The 19,406-nt window shown below is 39.2% G+C and overlaps 1 long non-coding RNA gene across 2 annotated transcripts in view; it reads right to left on the bottom strand.

The window, feature by feature from the left end:
- LOC787624 (uncharacterized) overlaps positions 1 to 19,406 on the bottom strand; it is a 56,540-nt gene that overhangs the window by 23,584 nt on the left and 13,550 nt on the right. For both annotated transcript variants that reach the window (XR_009493078.1, XR_009493077.1), the window contains exons 2-3: positions 14,490 to 14,564; positions 5,778 to 5,935 (exon numbers count right to left, since the gene is read on the bottom strand). This is a non-coding gene — a long non-coding RNA (uncharacterized lncRNA). The remainder of the gene's footprint in view (positions 1 to 5,777; positions 5,936 to 14,489; positions 14,565 to 19,406) is intronic.

Here is a 19,406-nt window from a genome sequence, read left to right as displayed (position 1 = left end):
GTGAAGAGAGAGGCATGAACAGATTCTCTCTCATATCCCTTTCAAGGATCAGTCCTGCCCACATCTTCATTTTGGACTTCTAGCCTCCAAAACTGTGAGACCAATAAACATATTGTTTAAGCCACCCAGTTTACTGTTCTTTGTTACTGTAGGTTCAGGAAGTGAATGCATGCACCGACTCTGAAAACTGTTCTGCTGTGTTTTGAAACACCTGTGGACATGGGAATTTAGCCACCATCCACACCACACTGCAAGGCTAAAATCTTCTCTTTGAGAGAGAGGAAAACAGTTTCAAACCCTCTCATCCCTGGGAAAGTTAGATATGCTGCCATAACTCCCCAGAAAGAAAAAAGAGACCCTGTAAGTAGGAAACATACACAGTATCCAGAGCTGTGGTTGGAGGAAACCAGAGACAGAGGCTTGCCCAACTGAAAACCAACATGAATGTACTTAGCGCCACGGGGCTGAACAGTGAAACATGGTGAAATAAAAACATTTTTCATTTTACCACAATAAAAAACATTAAAAACAGAAATCAGAAAATATTTTTCTATAGAAATACAAAATATCCAAATAAAAGAAAGCAGATAGACAACTAACATAAAAAGGAAGTTTTCAGACTATTAGAAAAACTTTTTTTTTTTCCTTGAAGAGGGACATACTTTTTAAAGAGGGGAAAAGCCACCAGCAATCTTTATTAAAATAGTTAACCATGGAAACAGATACCTTTCTCAAAGCCACTTATGTTTCTTTCACTAGATTATTCTCATACACATATACTGAAAGCAGATATTCACAAACATCTACTTACAGATACTTAGTAAATTCTTACTGAAAGGATAGCGCCTCAGGGTCCAACCAGCAAAGCACACAGCATCAGCTACAGGCTCAAGACTCTCTACTGCTACGTGGTGGCCACATACGCATATTGCAGAAGCAAAATAAGAATATCTCAGGGGCTTACACAAAAATACTGTGACTCAGTAACAGAGTGACAAGAGTCATCCACTAGAAATAGATCATTCAGGAAAATAAGGATACTTAGTGAGAAATCCACTGGGAAGAAGAAAAAGTGCACTTTTTAAAGAAAGGTCCAATCATGAAAATACAGCTTCTGAAAAAGTAGAAAAAAAGAAATTCCATATCATTGGTGCAGTGAGTTGCCAGATTTCTGAATCAGCACAATAGCCACAAAATAATCCAGAATCTCATGGATGCCTTCATATTTTACTCACCACGTCAGAATGTAGTTGTTTTCAACCTTCCATTTATTAAAAGTCCATGTTGTTGCTGTTGTTCAGTTGCTAAGGTATGTCTGACACTTTGTGACTCAATGGAAGCAACGCAACAGGCTTCCTGGTCCTTCACTATCTCCTGGAGATAGCGGAGACGTCCATGAAATGAGGTCTAATCTAGGAACTGTATGCAAAGGGTGCCTTTGTATTTCAGTGCACCCAGGACTGAGCGAAATTATTAACAGCACTCTATGGGGTAGAGCTGATGGAGGTGATGGAATTCTAGCTGAGCTCTTTCAAATCCAAAAAGATGATGCAGTGAAAGTGCTGCACTCAATATGCCAGCAAATTTGGAAAACTCAGCAGTGGCCACAGGACTGGAAAAGGTCAGTTTTAATTCCAATCCCAAATAAAGGCAATGCCAAAGAATGTTCAAACTACCATACAATTGCGCTCATCTCACATACTAGCAAAGTAATGCTCAAAATTCTCCAAGCCAGGCTTCAACAGTATGTGAACCAAGAACTTCCAGATGTTCAAGCTGGATTAGAAAAGGCAGAGGAATCAGAGATCAAATTGCCAACATCCATTGGATCATAGAAAAAAAGCAACCGAGTTCCAGAAAACATCTGCTTTATTGACTACACCAAAGCCTTTGACTGTGTGGATCACAATAAACTGTGGAAAATTCTTCAAGAGATGGGAATACCAGACCACCTTACTTGACTCCTGAGGAATCTGCATGCAGGTCAAGAAGCAACAGTTAGAACCGGACATGGAACAACAGACTGGTTCCAATTTGGGAAAGGAGTACATCAAGGCTGTATATTGTCACCCTGTTTATTCAACTTCCATGCAGAGTGCATCATGCGAAATTCTGGGCTGGATGAAGCACAAGCTGGAATTAAGATTGCTGGGAGAAATATCAATAACCTCAGATATGCAGATGACATCACCCTTATGGCAGAAAGTGAAGAGGAACTGAAGAGCCTCTTGATGAAAGTGAAAGAGGAAAGTGAAAACGTTGGCTTAAAACTCAACATTCAAAAAACTAAGATCATGGCATTCACTCCCTTCACTTCACAGCAAATAGATGGAGAAACAGTGGAAACAGTGACAGACTTTATTTCCTTGGGTTCCAAAATCACTGCAGATGGTAACTGCAGCCATGAAATTAAAAGACGCTTTTGCTTCTTGGAAGAAAAGCTATGATCAACCTAGACAGCATATAAAAAGCAGAGACATTATTGCTGAGAAAGGTCCATGTATCCATAATTTATCCATTAGGCATGTATGGATGTGAGAGTTGGACCATGAAGAAAGCTGAGCGCTGAAGAATTGATGCTTTTGAACTGTGGTGTTGGAGAAGACTCTTGAGAACCACTTGGACTTCAAGATCAAACCAGTCAATCCTAAAGGAAATCAGTCCTGAATATTCACTGGAAGGACCGATGCTGAAGCTGAAACTCCAATACTTTGGTCACTGATGCAAAGAACCGACTCATTGGAAAAGATCCTGATGCTGGAAAAGACTGAAGGCAGGAAGAGAAGGGGACAGCAGAAGCTGAGGTGGTTGGATGGCAGAACTGACTCGATGGACATGAGTTTGAGCAGACTCTGGGAATTGGTGATGGACAGGGAAGCCTGGCGTGCTGCAGTCCATTGGGTCACAAAGATTCGAACGTGACTGAGCAACTGATCTGATGAACTGAACTGTGGGGTAGAGCTGGTCTTCACATTCTCTCTCAGGTTGAAGTCAGCTCTTCCTATTTTTTTTTTTAAAGATCAGCTGTTCTTAGTTGATTGGAATGGAACGAGATACAGTGAAATACAAGGTTAACCATCATCAGAGACCTCACACCCATTCTTAACCTACCACTAGAAGGAGAGCCATCACTTGATTGCCTCATAGGCCAAGCAGAGATGAATAGAAGCAGAGTTCCCAGTCTTAGAAACAACACAGGCTGGGTAGTACTACAGTGCTCTGACCAGAAAAAAAGTAACCCATGGAAAAGGATACTTCCTAGAAACCCACAGAATTTGGACAAGCTTGTAAGTCAGGGAAAACCATCAGAATTATTCTTGCTTCATCACAGCATCTCTGATTTACCAAATTCTCTCCCACCAAGTACACCACATTCATGAAAGAAAATGGTTTGGGCATGAAAGTGAGGCTTTATTTATGCATGAGTCAGACAGTTGTGTGTAACATCCTCTTTGATAAATAATATACTTTAAAAAAAAATACCTTTCTAGTCAAGAGAGATCAAAAGCTTTCCAGAAATTGAAGTTAAAACCCAGAATTGTTTATTAAATCTGAGAAAATTAGAACTCAAGAGACAGGAAAATAGAACACTGAGTACAAATTCATACAGTGGCAACATGCTGCTAAAATGAATTCTATTAAGAGGTGAATATATAATTTGGACATAAAGATGTAAAGTAATTTTTGAGTGTTGTCTTTCAGTTGCTAAGTTGTGTCTGACTTTTTTGTGATCCCATGCCCTCTAGGCCCCTCTGTCTATGGGATTTCCCAGGCAAGAATACTGGAAAGGGTTGTCATTTCCTTCTCCAGGGGATCTTCCCAAGCCAGGGATCGAACCCACATCTCCTGCATTGGCAGGTGGATTTTTTTTTTTCTTTTAACTGCTGAGGCAACCAGGGGAAGCCCAATTTTAACTACACATATAATATATGACTGTATTTCTAAGAATTGAATTTTAGAATATTATAAGTAAAACTAAAATCACTCCCCCAAAGCACTGATACCCTCTAAAATAGCCACTATTTTCTCAGTGTTTTCAGTTTGGAATATATCCTCTCAAATCTTAAAAAAATGTATATACACACAGACATACACATATTCATATATGTACATGTGTGTATATACAGACACACTCGAAGTAAATAGTTTATGTATTTATGTGTGTTTATGCATGAGGTCAATAAACAACACATTTTCCATGTTAATACCTTCACCAAACAGTTCCATAAAATTTTAACCTTTGTGGCTATTTTTCTCATCCCATCACTGTACTAATGTTTCCTACTCGGTCAGAGGTCTCTAAATTGACTTGAAAGGAATACAGATCTTCTGAGTAGGGATGAAAAGAGAATTTTTTAAGAGGGTATGTTTGTGTTTGTGTGTGTGGGTTTTACTACTTTAGCATCAAATGGGAAAACCTTAAGAGAAGCAACGCAAGCCCAGAATTTATGTACAACAATGGGTAAGAGAGAATAGAAGGAAAGAGAAATGACAGTTAGGGCTTCCCCAGAAGACTTTCCCAATGCTGCTGTCAAGGAACAACATTGGGTTGATGCTTCAAGGGTCTGACACAAAAGTCACTTCAATGTCTGGGAATAGCAAGTGACATCCAGTAGTGGCAACTTAAACGTCTAAAAATGTCTATACCTTTAACGTCAGGATTACATGAGGGCCCGGTGTGGACCATGGCAAATGAGGACGTGTGCCCTGTGGAGAAGGCAGCTGTTACCCAGCTGCAGCCAATTATCACCATGGCGGAATGCAAGCTGGTGGTCAGACCTTCCCATTTTTTAAGTGAAGCAGGAAAAAAAGAACACTGGTATTTTAATATAAAAATCTCTTGATTTTTTTAAATGTTGACAATTTAAAACTCAAAGTTTCAAAACAACAACTCCACCCAGACTGACACTTGGCTGGTCACACTGGAGGCTGACTTTGCAAACAGGACAGCAGTTTGCAACTCTCCTCCAACTCCAAATGTCTTTCTCTGCTGGCACAACCAATACTTTGATGAAACTTTGACAAGTCAACATAGAACAGTTCTTTAGAAGGCACTGGGTCTTCTCACAGGTAAATATATTCCTGGCAATTGGAGCGCTTGTCTTTCTTCCCTTTCCATTTTGAATGAGTTTCTCAAAAGGGATAGATAGGACAAACCATCCTCTGAAACACCCCTTTCTGCATGTCTTAGGTATTTTTGGTTGTATCAGAAGAATTTCAGATTGTGTCACCTTGGAAATACATTGGCCACTGCATTTCATGTCCTCTGAGTAAAAGAAGATCCCCAGAGCCCTGGTCACAGGAAAGAAGAGTACTTATGAGGGGACCTCGTGACAGCCAGACAAGTGCTCATGATGAGACATTACTGAGGAAACAGGAAAGGAAGGTAAGGGAGGGGCCTCTGTCTTCTCTGCTCTGCTTTGCAAGGAGAGCAACAGAAGAGTCATGGTTTAAGACATGGAGCATTTAACCACAGACCATTCTCACTGAACTCCATCGAGAGGTTTAAAACTGAACACAGCAACCAGAGACTACAAATTCAAAACAATCATTCCCCTGTAAGAGTGAAGTTTGTTTCTTAACTATTGTGGTTGAGGAACAGAACCTTGAGAGAGTTGAATGATTTTTAAGAACTGACTGTCAAGGTGAAAATATTAATGACATATGCCCTGTATAATAACAGTCATTGGCTGCCAACCAAACAAACGTGTTCTTTTTCAAATTCAAGATGTGCTGGGCCCCTGATGCATGATGTTTTATGAAGAGACTCGTCCTACCTTGAAGATGAAATCAGCCATCAGACGTCCTGGAATCTTAAAGGTTTGCCTCTTTGAGCCCTTCTGAAATTCCACTGTTGTGTTTTCTACAACAAAAACTCCAGGGCTCTTAAAGCTGTTCTCTCCTTTGCTTCCTTGAAGTGTTTTTGATTCAATAACTACAATTTAAAAATAAAGTTTTAATGAAAGTATCTTAAAAAAATTTCATTTCAAAAGATATTTTAGTACATGTAATTGCATCTGATATCAACACAACGTCAATACATCCACTCAGTTTACAAACACTGATTCGAATTGGTGACACAAATATATAAGCGTTTAGTGTGTGCGTGCTAAGTTGCTTCAGTCATGTCCGACTCTGTGCGGCTCTGTGGACTGTGGCCCACCAGGCTCCTCTGTCCATGGGATTCTCCAGGCAAGAATACTGAAGTGAGTTGCCATGCCCTCCTCCAGGGGATCTTTTTAGCTGTCTATAAAAAGGAGCAAACAAGATTGCTAGGTCCAGTAAGGTCTACTTAACTCTTTGGAGTTATAAGAGCAAGAAGAAAACTTCTCTCTATATTTTTTCATGATGTAGTTATTACTTAAAGGTATGTTACTAATTTTCTCACCCCTTCAGATCATAGGCCTAGACTTTACTAAACTACAATAAAATTTGAATTTGTTTTAAGATTATTTTTTTATTTTGAACTACTTATAGATTCACAGGAAGTTGCAAAAGTAGTGAAGAGGTCCTGTATACCATTCATTCGGTTTTACTCAATGGAATGATTACATCTTATCCAATGATAATACAATATAAAAACTAGGAAATAGACATCAGTACAACGTGTGCCTATAGTCCTGTGCTATTTTGTCACACATCACCACAACCAAACACAGAACTACGACATCACTACGAAGATCTCTCTCATGTGTCACCTCTGTAGTCACAGTGGCTTTTTTTCTTTTTTTTTTTTTTGCCGATTTCTCTCTGCCACTGGAGCAGCTGCAGGAATTCAAGCGCCCTGGACAGACTGTGTAACAGGCATTAGGAGACATCCCTGATTATCCCTGACAGGCAGGCTGGGAGCTTTTCTGGGAAAATTCAAAGACTGGACAAGGGCCCCTTGATCTGTAGGAGTCATTACTCTCAGGCACACAAAACCCCAACCACTTTGGCCCTAATCTCTGTGACCGCAGTAGATTTTTGGAAAGTGTGAGATTAAATTCATTTCCTAGTTCCAATGAAGATATAAAACTGAATGCTATAAAGCGAGTTGTCAGTAAAAATGAGATGGGAAACTAGAAATGTAAGAGGGCCCTACACTGGATGAATTAGACCTTGAAATTAAAGGAGAAAAAAATTATGAGCATTCAGGTAATATCAAAACATGAAATGAAATTGGGCAAAATCCACTGCTGCAAAGAAGAAGACATAAAAAACACCAAGTTTCTAGACAGAGATTGAGCCTGAAGTGACTTGATTAAATTTAAATAGTGTCCAATGGATTCAGTGGCTGTGTTGGGGCAGTGATTGTTTTACCACTGAGCTGACCTTCTGCATCACAGCTTGCTGCATCTGGCTGCTTGCTCCATCTGGCTGCAGAGTTATGGCAGCGGTGGCGAGGGGTGGGGGAATCAGAATCTGGAAAGGTGATCTAGGGGGAAGGGAAGACCAACATGATATCTATCTTCTGAACCATTTCTGTTCATTTGGCTTTCCTTGTTTTTAATGTTTATTTTAGCATATTCAAAAGCAGAGACATTACTTTGCCAACAAAGGTTCATCTAGTCAAGGCTATGGTTTTTCCTGTGGTCATGTATGGATGTGAGAGTTGGACTGTGAAGAAGGTTGAGCGCCGAAGAATTGATGCTTTTGAACTGTGGTGTTGGAAAAGACTCTTGAGAGTCCCTTGGACTGCAAGGAGATCCAGCCAGTCCATTCTGAAGGAGATCAGCCCTGGGATTTCTTTGGAAGGAATGGTGCTAAAGCTGAAACTCCAGTACTTTGGCCACCTCATGTGAAGAGTTGACTCATTGGAAAAGACTCTGATGCTGGGAGGGATTAGGGGCAAGAGGAGAAGGGGACGACAGAGGATGAGATGGCTGGATGGCATCACTGACTCGATGGACGTGAGTCTGAGTGAACTCCAGGAGTTGGTGATGGACAGTGAGGCCTGGCCTGCTGCGATTCATGGGGTCGCAAAGAGTCGGACAGAACTGAACGACTGATCTGATCTGATCTGATCTGAATGTTTATTTAATTATCTACTTGGGCTTCCCACATGGTGCTAGTGGTAAAGAACACGCCTGCCAACACAGGAGATAAAAGAGACTTGGGTTTGACCTGATCCTTGGGTTGGGAAGATCCCCTAGAGGAGAGCACAGTAACCCACTCCAGTATTCTTGTCTGGAGAATCCAATGGACAGAAGAGCATAGGGTTACAGAGTTGGACATGACTGAAGTGACTTAGCACACATGCATGCAAGTATCTACTGCATTTTCTGCCTCCTTTAATTATTTTTTTCATGACATTTTGTGGTTCTTTTGTTTTCATTTATTTTTAGGCCATGCCATACAGCATATGGGACTTTAGTTCCCCAACCAGGGACTGAACCCATGGTCCCTGCATTGGTAATGCTGAGTCTTAACCACCAGACCACCAGGGAAGTCCCTAATGTTTTGGTTTTTGATTCTGAGTCCATTCTATTAACTTCAATGGTGTCCAAGATCTTTAGTGATGAAGATGTGAGAATACAAGGTGCATACCCAGTTTTCAAGTGCATATGAATTACCCAAACTACTCTCCTCCACTTCTCATAAAATATCTTTATTCCAATTATTTCAAAAGGTTTCCCACTGTCTGGGTCACAAACCCTGGCTGCATACACAGGAGGTCAAAAGCAGATGCCCCAACCTCAACTGCATGACTTGATTCAGAAATGGGTGGTCCATAAAGGGAAGTGCTCTGATGAAGCCACCTTTTGATGGCTTGTGGATCCCAACACTGCTGACACTTCAGATTAACAAGGCCACTGTGATGAATTCACAGTGAAGCAGAGGCCAGTGCTGTTCTTTAGGAGTCGCCATTTTTATTGAGATAAACTTGCTTCTCCTTAGTGCCTATGCCTCTTAAAAGTAATTGGCAGAAAAGGGGTTTTTGACAATCAACAATTCAGACAATGTGTTGATTTATGGATATGTTTTTTAAGTTGTTATTATTTATTTATTTATTTAAATTGGCAGATAATGACAATATTGTGATGATTTTTGCCATACATCAACATGAATCGGCCATAGGTAAATATGTGTCCCCGCATCCTGAATCACCCCCCACCTCCTCCCCACCCCATCCCTCCAGGCTGTCCCAGAGTGCCCTGGGTGCGCTGCTTCATGTATCAAACCCACAGTTGTCATCCATCCTACATATAGTACTGTACAGGTTTCAGTGCTATTTTTTCAAATTAAGGTCCAACACCCAGTGTATGTGCTGCAGGCTTACATTGTGATGTGCAATCCACAGATCATGAGAACTGCACTCACAGCCTTTCAATCCTCAGAGCTCTCAAGGACCTTCTATTCCTACAGTAGGACAGCTAGTGCTGGGTAAAGACCCCAGGAAATGTATAAATGCTCCCACACTGCGAAAGGCAGAGGATGACAGCCTCTTTTCTTGCTGCCACAGCTGCCTTCTTTCTCCTCTTCAGGCTTAAATGACTGAGGTTGCAAAGAAGAGTCAAGGAAGAGATGTCAAATAGATGAAAGAGAAATATCCTATGATATTGCTTACATGGAATCTTAAAGAAAAATACAAACAAGCTTTGGCATTAGTTAGCTGGCTTAACAAAGAAATATATTGGAAATCCCTTTATCCTCTGCTGCTTAATCTGAAGAATGAAGTTAGTGTTGTTGCAAGAATAAATAAAATCGCATACCAGGAAGAAAAAAAAAAAAGAGGATCAGAAACCAAGACGCTCTTTTATCCCCAAATCTTCACAACTCAAGTCTACAATAGTACCTTTACATATTTTGATCCATATTAGTTATTTTTTAAAAGAAATGACTAGAAAGATGATGAATGCTCCTAACTGCTTCTAGCTGAAAGGATTGCCCTGAGAAGTATCAGTCTAGGCTTCTTTCAAAAGAGACAGGGTCATGCTAATTATCCCAAGAGGTCTCAAATTCTAAGAAGGCCACAAAGTATTGTTAGGTAAGCATGTAATGAGCATTTAGCATGGCTGCCTTGGTTATAAATACATCAAACTTATCCTTCGAGTTGTATTTTATAGTGTATGCACACTTTGCTCGCATCCATTTCCTTTGATGAGTCATTATGCTCATGCTTATATTTATACGTCTCTATACAGTGAGTCCCCTAAATATAAACCTTCAAGTGGCAAACTTTCAGAGATCAGAATGTGTGTTCGCATGTCCAATCACTAAGTTAGTTCACATGTCTGGTGTACATTGTCACATGTCTGCATCCTCTACAAGTGATCGTGCTGTGTGCAAGTACAGTAGTACAGCATCTTTATTTCAAGCCCAGGATGTCCAGAAGCAAGCATAAAATAGCAGTGATGTAGCTGGTACAGTAGTCAATTGTGTTAATTGTGTACCTAGGGTAACTTTGTTGGACTTACAAACAAATTGGACTTACAAAACACTCTTCGGATGGAACTGGTTTGTATGTAAGGACTTTACTGTATATGGTCATCAGACAGCATTTAGAGGGCCAAAACAACAAAAAAAAAAAAACAATTCTTACAATCAATAATGGAGGTTTTCCATTTATGGCATCTTGCCTTCTCCAATTTATTGCCAGTCAACATATTTCATGTTGAAGTTTTGCTTCAATAAAATCTCTTTTGCAGTAACCCTCTTATTATTTCCATTTTTGAAATTTTAGGGAAATCTGGAGCTGTGTGCTTGATATAATACTGAGGCCAAGCTTGCAAAAGGACTGGAAATTCAAGCTCTAATCGCCTCGAGGCAATATGCAATACGGGTATTCTGTAATTAAATTCCCCAGCAAAGAGACTAACATTATGTTACTGAGTGTCCTCAGGTTTTAATGATGTAGCCTTTTGGAGTGTAGGACTTAATACGGATCTTAAAAAGAATGATTTATTACTGCAAAGTCAGCTTAATTTCAGGACTATATCTTTGGAACAAAATTAAGAAAACACTTGTACAAATCAAGAAAATAAAGCCACATCTATATTAAGATGTTAAGAAATGCTAACTAATTCCTTTGTAAATGAAGCCAGTTCATTCTCTTCACTGGCAGAGATAGGTAACTTTCAGAGACACTTCTGAGCCAGTTTTGAGAATGTTTAGAAGGAGAAATACTCCAAGCAAGAGATCTTATCACCTTTGGAGAAATGGGAATATTTTTGAGCTCTGTTCTTGGGACAGTGCCAGTCTTTAGTACTAAAGTTATATTTAATATGTCAGAACAGGTATGTATGTAAATGAGTATTTTACCTCAAAGTATTCATCTTTACTAAACCTGTTTGCTGCTGCTGCTGCTAAGTCGCTTCAGTCATGTCCGACTCTGTGCGACCCCATGGACGGCAGCCCACCAGGTTCCACCGTCCCTGGGATTCTCCAGGCAAGAACACTGGAGTGGGTTGCCATTTCCCTCTCCAATGCATGAAAGTGAAAAGTTAAAGTGAAGTCGCTCAGTCGTGTCAGACTCTTAGTGACCCCATGGACTGCAGCCCACCAAGCTCCTCCATCCATGGGATTTTCTGGGCAAGAGTACTGGAGTGGGGTGCCATTGCCTGTTTACTGCCTACTTATTCTGCTTTTTGAGCTTATTAAGCTCTCTTTAGAGCTGAATTTTAAAGAACTGTCTTTAGTATCATGAGAAAATCAGGCCCAGTCATTGCATATTTTTATTTTCTAAAATATCCTTTTGATATGCTGTAAAATTCACATGCCATAAAATTCACTCATTTAAAATATAGTTTTGTGGTTTCAGTATATTCACAGAATTGTGCAACCATCACCACAATCTAGGTTTAGAACATTTTTGTCACCACTCCTCCAAAGAAACCCCATATCCATTAACAGTCAGTCCTCAGACCTGCAGCCAACCCAACTCAGCCTCGCCCTATGCGAGTGCAACCAACTTTATGTCTCCTTAGATTTGCTTACACTGGACACTTTATATAAAGACAATCAAATATTAATAACATGTGGCCTTTTTGTGACTGATTTCTTTCACTTAGCACAATGTTTTCAAAGATCGTATCTATTGTAGCAAGCTTCTCAGGTGGTGCTAGTCATAAAGAACCTGCCTGCCAATGCAGGAGATATAAGAGACTTGGGTTCCATTTTTAAGTAGGGAAGATCCCCTGGAGTAGGAAATGGTAGCCCACTCCAGTATTCTTGCCTGGAGAATCGCATGCACAGAGGAGCCTGACGGGCTACAGTCCACAGGGTCAAAAAGAATCAGACATGACTGAGCACAGAGACATCTATTGTAGCACATGTCAGGGACTTCACTCTTTGTTGTATTCAAATAATATTCCACATATGCCACATTTTATTTACCCATTCATCTGTTAATGGACATTTGAGCTGTTTCCACATCTTAGCTATTATGAATTATACTGCTATGAATATTCAGTACTTCATAGTTTTGAACCAAAATGTTATTTTACAACGTGATCATTCAAATCATTCACAGAATTTGGATCTAAATGATTTTCACCTGTTTTCAAACATCAAGTTGGCATTGACAAGGATGAAGATTTATTCCCATCGAGTTGTGGGCTGGGACTCCCCTGGTGGCCCAGAGGCTAAGACTCTGTGCTCCCAATTCAGGGGCCCAGGTTCCATCCCTGGTCAGGGAACTAGATCCCACAGGCCAAAACTAAAGATCCTACATGCCACAACTAGGACTTGGCACAGCCAAATAAATAAATTTTAAAAAAGAAATAGCTCTTGTGGGCTTTAAGCCATTTTAAGAAGAAGCCTTAAAAAATCTTTTGATGCATCATTCTAGAGAAAGCCTTGAGTGAACTGACCGCTATATGGTTGTAAACATTTTAATATTTTAAATAGATCAGTCACACTCTTTTAGTCATAATTCATACAATAAAGTAGTGTTAAAAAAAAAAAAAAGACTTTCCAATAATGGCTCACTCTCACTGTCCTAAATATATTCTCTTCCTTCCCTAATTTAGGCCATAATGTACTATGGAATTTCTTTTCTTTTCTTTTCTTTTTTAAGATTTTTAGTCTATATCGTTGGTGACAAACACATTTTGATATAAACATTCCTCAAAGGACATTGCTGGTTAGAATATCAGTACTGAATCTAAAGTATACAAACACATAAACACACATGCACATACACACTTGAAAGCTACAGAAAATGTACCACACTTGTGGCCCTGAGAAATTCTTACAACTTGAAAATCTAAGATGGTGGCTCAGGAGAAACAAAAAGGCAAAATATGCACATTTTTAATCCAGTGGACCTTGATTTGTGTTGCTTTAAAATAGTTATATTTATAACTCCTTAGTGTTTTATACTTTCTACAGAAAGATAGAGTTGAACACAGTGAGCTTCTTCAAGGCTAGGGACCCAGTCTGGGCAGAGACTCAACTTCGCCAGAAAAAGACTAAGAAAGTCCATCGCATGGCCACAGGAAACCCTGGGAGAGAAATATACAACCTTCTTTAGTCTCAGTTTCTTTGGGTCCTAAGAGACCAGAAAGGGCTTCCCTCATAGCTCAGTTGTAAATCATCTGCCTGCAATGCAAGAGACCCGGGTTTGATTCCTGGGTGGGGAAGATCCCCTGGAGAAGGAAATGGCAACCCACTCCAGTATTCCTGCCTGGAGAATCCAATGGACAGAGGAGCCTGGCAGGCTACAGTCCATGGGGTCACAAGAGTCAGACACAGCTTAGCAACTAAAGGACCACTGAGAGACCAGAAAAGCTAAGACAGAGGAGATACCATGTAACTTTGACTAAAGAAACATACAATCCCAACCCTTTGTTGTTTCAAACTCTTAGGATTCTGGGAAACCAGTGTTTACTTTCAGTGCCCCCTAGATCTAGGCTGTGATGTGCTATCAACAGAGTTTGTACTTGTCAGCTGTATTCACTGATGCAGCTTTGTTGTTTAAATTTTGTTTTGCTATCTTTTATCCCAAACTGTTGAGATCTCCAGAAGACTCTTGAATCTAAGTTTACTCTCCACATAAAAAAATAGTTCATTTCACATATAACTTGATTTCCTCTCCTGTGAGGGGATTAATGCCAAACTGGTATACTTCCCACTAGGACATGAGAACTAAAAAAATCAGGATCATATATCATTCCCTAGAGATATAGACTATTTCAGTGGGTCTGCTCAGTTGTGTCTGACTCTTGTGCAACCCCATGGACTGTAGCCCACCAGGCTCCTCTGTCCACGGGATTTCTCTGGCAAAAATATTGGAATGGATTGCCATTCCCTTCTCCAGGGGATATTCCTGACCCAGGGATCAAACCCACGTCTCCTGAGGCTCCTGCATTGGCAGGCGGATTCTTTACCACTGATCCAACTGGGAAGACCTAGACTATTTCAAAGTGATAAGCAAAACCATTAAGATTCTGACCTACTCATTAATACAAAGAAGAGTGTATACACACGTACACACACACATACATTTTCTTTAGTGAATAAGCTTTCAGAAAAGAAGAAAAATCTTAAGATTACATCTTGCTTACAGAGATGTGCAGGTGCTTTCACTGTAATTCTCACAGTTCAACTTCCCAAAGGAACAGCAATTATATTTTCTTCCCCTATGAAAGAACACAAGACAAATGTAATAAAACTTCTGCACTAAAGCCCCATTGAAATAAGCCACTCAATCAAAACTAAGGGCATGTATAAAGTGTTCTTAATTGTATTTCATTTCCATCTTCAGTCAGGAAGCCTTCAAAAAACGGTCATTGTGTCAAGGCATATTAATATACTCACATAATTTCATTTAAATACTGGGTTGGCCAAAACATTCATTTTTCTCTGTAAGATGGCTCTAATAGTCCTTAGTTGTCTTTAATTTCATTAGGAACACTTTTGTTAGACTGTATTAAGACAGCTGTCATATCAGTGTGCATTAAAAAAAAATAACCAAAATTGGTGAATTTTTGTGTAGCCATGTTAACAATAAAAAATGGAAGAAAAAAGGCAACATTTTCAGCATATCATGCTTTATATATTTTATTATTTCAAGAAAGGTAAAAATGCAACTGAGAAGCAAAACAAGATTTGTGCAGTGTATGGAGAAGGTGCTGTGATTAATTGAATGTGTCAAAAGTGGTTTGTGAAGTTTTGTGCTCAAATTTCTAGCTGGACAATGTTCCGTGATCCAGTAGATCAGTTAGTTGATAGCAATCAAATCGAGATATTGAGAACAATCTACATTATACCATACAGAGATAACCAACATACTCCAATATCCAAACCAGCTTAGTTATGTTAATCATTTTGATGTTTGGGTTCCACATAAGTTAAGCAAAAAGAATCTTCTTGTCTCTGCATGTGATTCTCTTCTTAAATGTAACAAAAATCCCATTTTAAAAAACAAATTGTGACAGGTGATATAAAGGGGATGCTGTACAATAATGTGGAACAGAAGAGATCATGCGGCAAGGGAAAAGAACCCATTAACAACACCAAAGACCAGTCTTCAGCCAAAGAAGGCGATATTGGGTGATACGGTGGAATGGGAAGGGAGTCCTCTATAATAAGCTTCTTTCAGAAAACCAAATGATTAATTCCAACAAGGCTCCCAATTAGACCAACTGAAGACAACACTCGATGAAAAGTGTCCTGAATTAGTCAACAGAAAACACACAATCTTCCATCAGGATAATGCAAGATTGCATGTTTGATGACTAAGGCAAAAACTGTTATATCTTGGCTGGGAAGTTCTGACTCATCTGCCATATTCACCAGACACTGCTGCTTCAGATGTCCTTTCAATTTGGTCTTTACAATGTTTGCTTCAGGGAAAATTTTTTAATTCCTTGGAAGACTGTAAAAAGCACCTAGAACAGTTCTCTGCTCAAAAAGATTAAAAGTTTTGAGAATATGGGATTATGAAGTTGCCTGGAAAATGGAAGAAGGTAATGGAACAAAATGGTAAATACATTATTAAATAAACTTCCTGGTGAAAATGAGAAATGTGTCTTTTACTTTAAAAATACTGAAGAAATTCTTTGGCCAAACTATTTTTTTTAATATTAAAGAAAAATTTAAATAAATGCACTGATCAACTTGAGTGAGTCTACAAACGAGGGTCCTAAGGTCATACTCATTCATTTGAGGCTGCTTGTGCCCTACAAAGGCAGAGGTGAGTAACTGTAACAAAGACAATACAGATCACAAGACATCTCTGGCCCCTGTCGATTTCTTTTTCATGCTGTTACACATTCTGAAATAAATTTTCATGACCACATAATAATCCAGGGGTATCTGAAATTCTATCCCCCTGTCTATTTGATCAAGTCTATGACTAAATTATATTAGTACATCATCAACAATATGAATTACTTCAAGCAGATGTTGTGTTTTGTTTGTTTGTTTAACTTACAGAGAATTTTTTATAGTCTCTGGGTGAAGTTGTTGAATCAAAGGATGTCACTATGTTTATTGATTTGTTTATAAGTTTTATTAAATAAAAATACTTATTTACTATTAAAATTCAAAAAGCATTCCAGACAAAATAAAGCTATTTCCAATCCAACTGCCCAGAGATCATCACTTCTAGCACTGTGATAAATATCCTTTCCTGATTTTATATTTGTTTGTTTTTGAAACACATACATGTAAAAAAAAATGAACACTATTTAAATGTTCACTATTTTGGGGGGAGTTAGATAAACAGTGATACATCCAGGCTAAGGATCTTTCCAATCCAGGGATTCAGCCTGTGTCTCTTGCATCTCCTGCACTGACAGGTGAGTTTTTACCACTAGCATCACCTAGGAAGCCCTGAAGGAATACTCTACAACTGATAATAGTAACAATAGGAGGCCACAGTACTTGACAGGAAAAGACTGCTAACATATATACTGATTGATGAAAAAAGCAAGTTAATATATGTTTTCACCCAGCGTTAGATAAGTACAATCCTTTGTTTTACTGGTAGCTGGATCACTTGTGAGTGTATCCTCAAGCAGCATATTGCTTACTTTTGCTTGTTTGGGACCTTGGTTAAAACAGAGACTACTGAGAGGGTAACAGGCAGGAAGGCCAGGGGTCTCCAAACGGAGGAAATGGCCTGCAAGCGTCAGACATTTTTATCTCTCTTAAGTAGCAGGAGGAAACAAACTAGCGATATTTCTTTTCTTCTCTATACCAATTTAAAAGGAGGTTTCTCTTAAAATACTGTGTTGCCATAATGACACCTGGTTTCACCTGAAGTTAACTATTCTCAAACCTAGAGATAACCAATGCCTTTTTCTTATGGAAATGTTGTCTTAAGCTATGCTAATGTGCTATGCATTTACCCCAAACGGTCTTCAAGCTGGTTCTGCTTCATGGCTCAGAATCTACCTGACAAACCAGTATGTTATACTCAGATATTGTTCCCCTAATCTATATAAATGAAACTATTTGTATGGTAATCTGTCCTTCTACAAGATTCAAGTTAATCATTTTATGGCCCAGGATGAACCATTTGGTGCCAAGATTATCCCAAAATGCATCTTATGGGTGAGGGGCCTGGTGCCATTCTGAGTTTTAAGACATTCCTTTCTTTCATTAACAGACTGCTAGTGACTATATAACATCCAGCTGAAGACTAGCAGGGGGGTACTCTTTCTGCCCTCTTCTGATGCCTATGTCAGAAGCTTTCTCTATCTCCTTTATACTTTAATAAAACTTTATTACACAAAATCTCTGAGCAGTCAAGCCTCATCTCTGGCCCCGGATTGAATTCTTCTCCTCTGGGGGCCAAGAATCCCGGGGTCTTTTCGTTCAACAACAACCTTTCTCTACATACGTATGTGTATATTCTTATGTGACTTGCTTTTCTTTGAACAATGCTGTTTATCTGAAATAAAATCATGTTGATGAGCCAAATTGTCCTTCATTCATTTTAACAACTGTACACAACATAATAGTTAAATTAAACATCTTTGAATCTCCTTTTTCCAGGAAAAGAAAAAAGAAAATTAAAAAATAATTATATGGCCAAATATTTCTTGAATATGATGTCAAAACCACAGGTAACAAATGAAAAACACAAACTGGACTCCATCAAAATTAAACTTTTCCACATCAAAGAGTACTATCAATAGAGTGAAAAGCCAAGGCATGCAGTGGGAGAAAATATCTGTAAATCACATACCAAATAAGGGGTTAATATTCAGAACAGATACAGAATTTCTACAACCCAACAATAATGACAAAAAAAATCACCCCAATTCAAAAAGTGGGCAAGGACTTGAATAGACATTTTTCCAAAGAGGATATACAAATGTCAATAAGCACAAAGAAACAGGCTTAACATTACTAATCATTAGGGAAATGCAAATCAAACCCACAGGGAGATATCACTTCACACTTATTAGGATGGCCATTATTAAAAACAAACAAACAAAAAAATAACAAGTGTTGGTCAGGATGTGAAGATATTAGAACCCTTGGGAACAGCTGATGGAAATATAAAATAATTTTTTCAATCACTATGGAAAACAGTTACTCAAAACATTAAATATAGAGTTACAACATGATTCAGCAATTCCACTTCTGGGTATACCCCAAAGAACTGAAATCAGGGACTCACACAGATATTTGCACATGCATATTCACAGCAGCATTATTTCAGCCAAAGATGAAATCAACCTAAGTGTCCATTCACTGATGAGTGGGAAGCTATCACGTGGTAAATATATACAATGGGATATTTTTCAGCCTTAAAAAGTAAGGAGATTCTAGGACTTCTCTGATGGTCCACTGGTTAAAAATCTGCCTTACAATGCAGGGGACACAGATTCAGTCCCTGGTGGGGGAACTAAGATCCCACATGCCGCAAGTCAGCTAAATCAGCACACTACAACTACTGAGTCCATGTGCTCTAGGGCTGGTGTGCCACAACAAGAGAAACCCACATACCACATACTACAGCTAGAGAAAGCCCGCATGCTGCAACAAAGGTCTGGGGTGGCCAAAATGAAAAAAAAATTAAAAAAATTTTTTTAAAGTAAGACAATTCTGACACATGCTATGACACATAGATAAACCACAAAGATAGTATGCTAACTGAAATACGCCAGTCACAAAAGGATATGTATGATTCTGTTAGGGGAAGCACACTGATTGAAACTGCCCACCCTGGCCAGGCACCATAATAACTATTTGCATGAGTTGTTTTATGACAGGAGATCCTGATAAGGAATACGGAACTAATAAGCCACCACCAACTGGAAGAGTCCAGGAAAGGTCTAAAGGAGACACTGCGTGTCTGTCCACTTCCCAGAATCCCTCTCACTAGCATCCATCTTGGCTGAGCGATGTGTGCGCCACCAGGAAAGACGCTGAATTAGAATGATTGGCCAAAGGCCACCTGGAAACTAATCCCATCACCATAAAACCCGAGTCTGAGAGCCACGCAGCAGAGCAGTTCTCCTGGA

The sequence above is a fragment of the Bos taurus genome, chromosome 27 (assembly GCF_002263795.3).
Source record: "Bos taurus isolate L1 Dominette 01449 registration number 42190680 breed Hereford chromosome 27, ARS-UCD2.0, whole genome shotgun sequence".
NCBI lineage: Eukaryota > Metazoa > Chordata > Mammalia > Artiodactyla > Bovidae > Bos > Bos taurus.
This window is presented reverse-complemented; position numbering and strand designations above follow the sequence as displayed.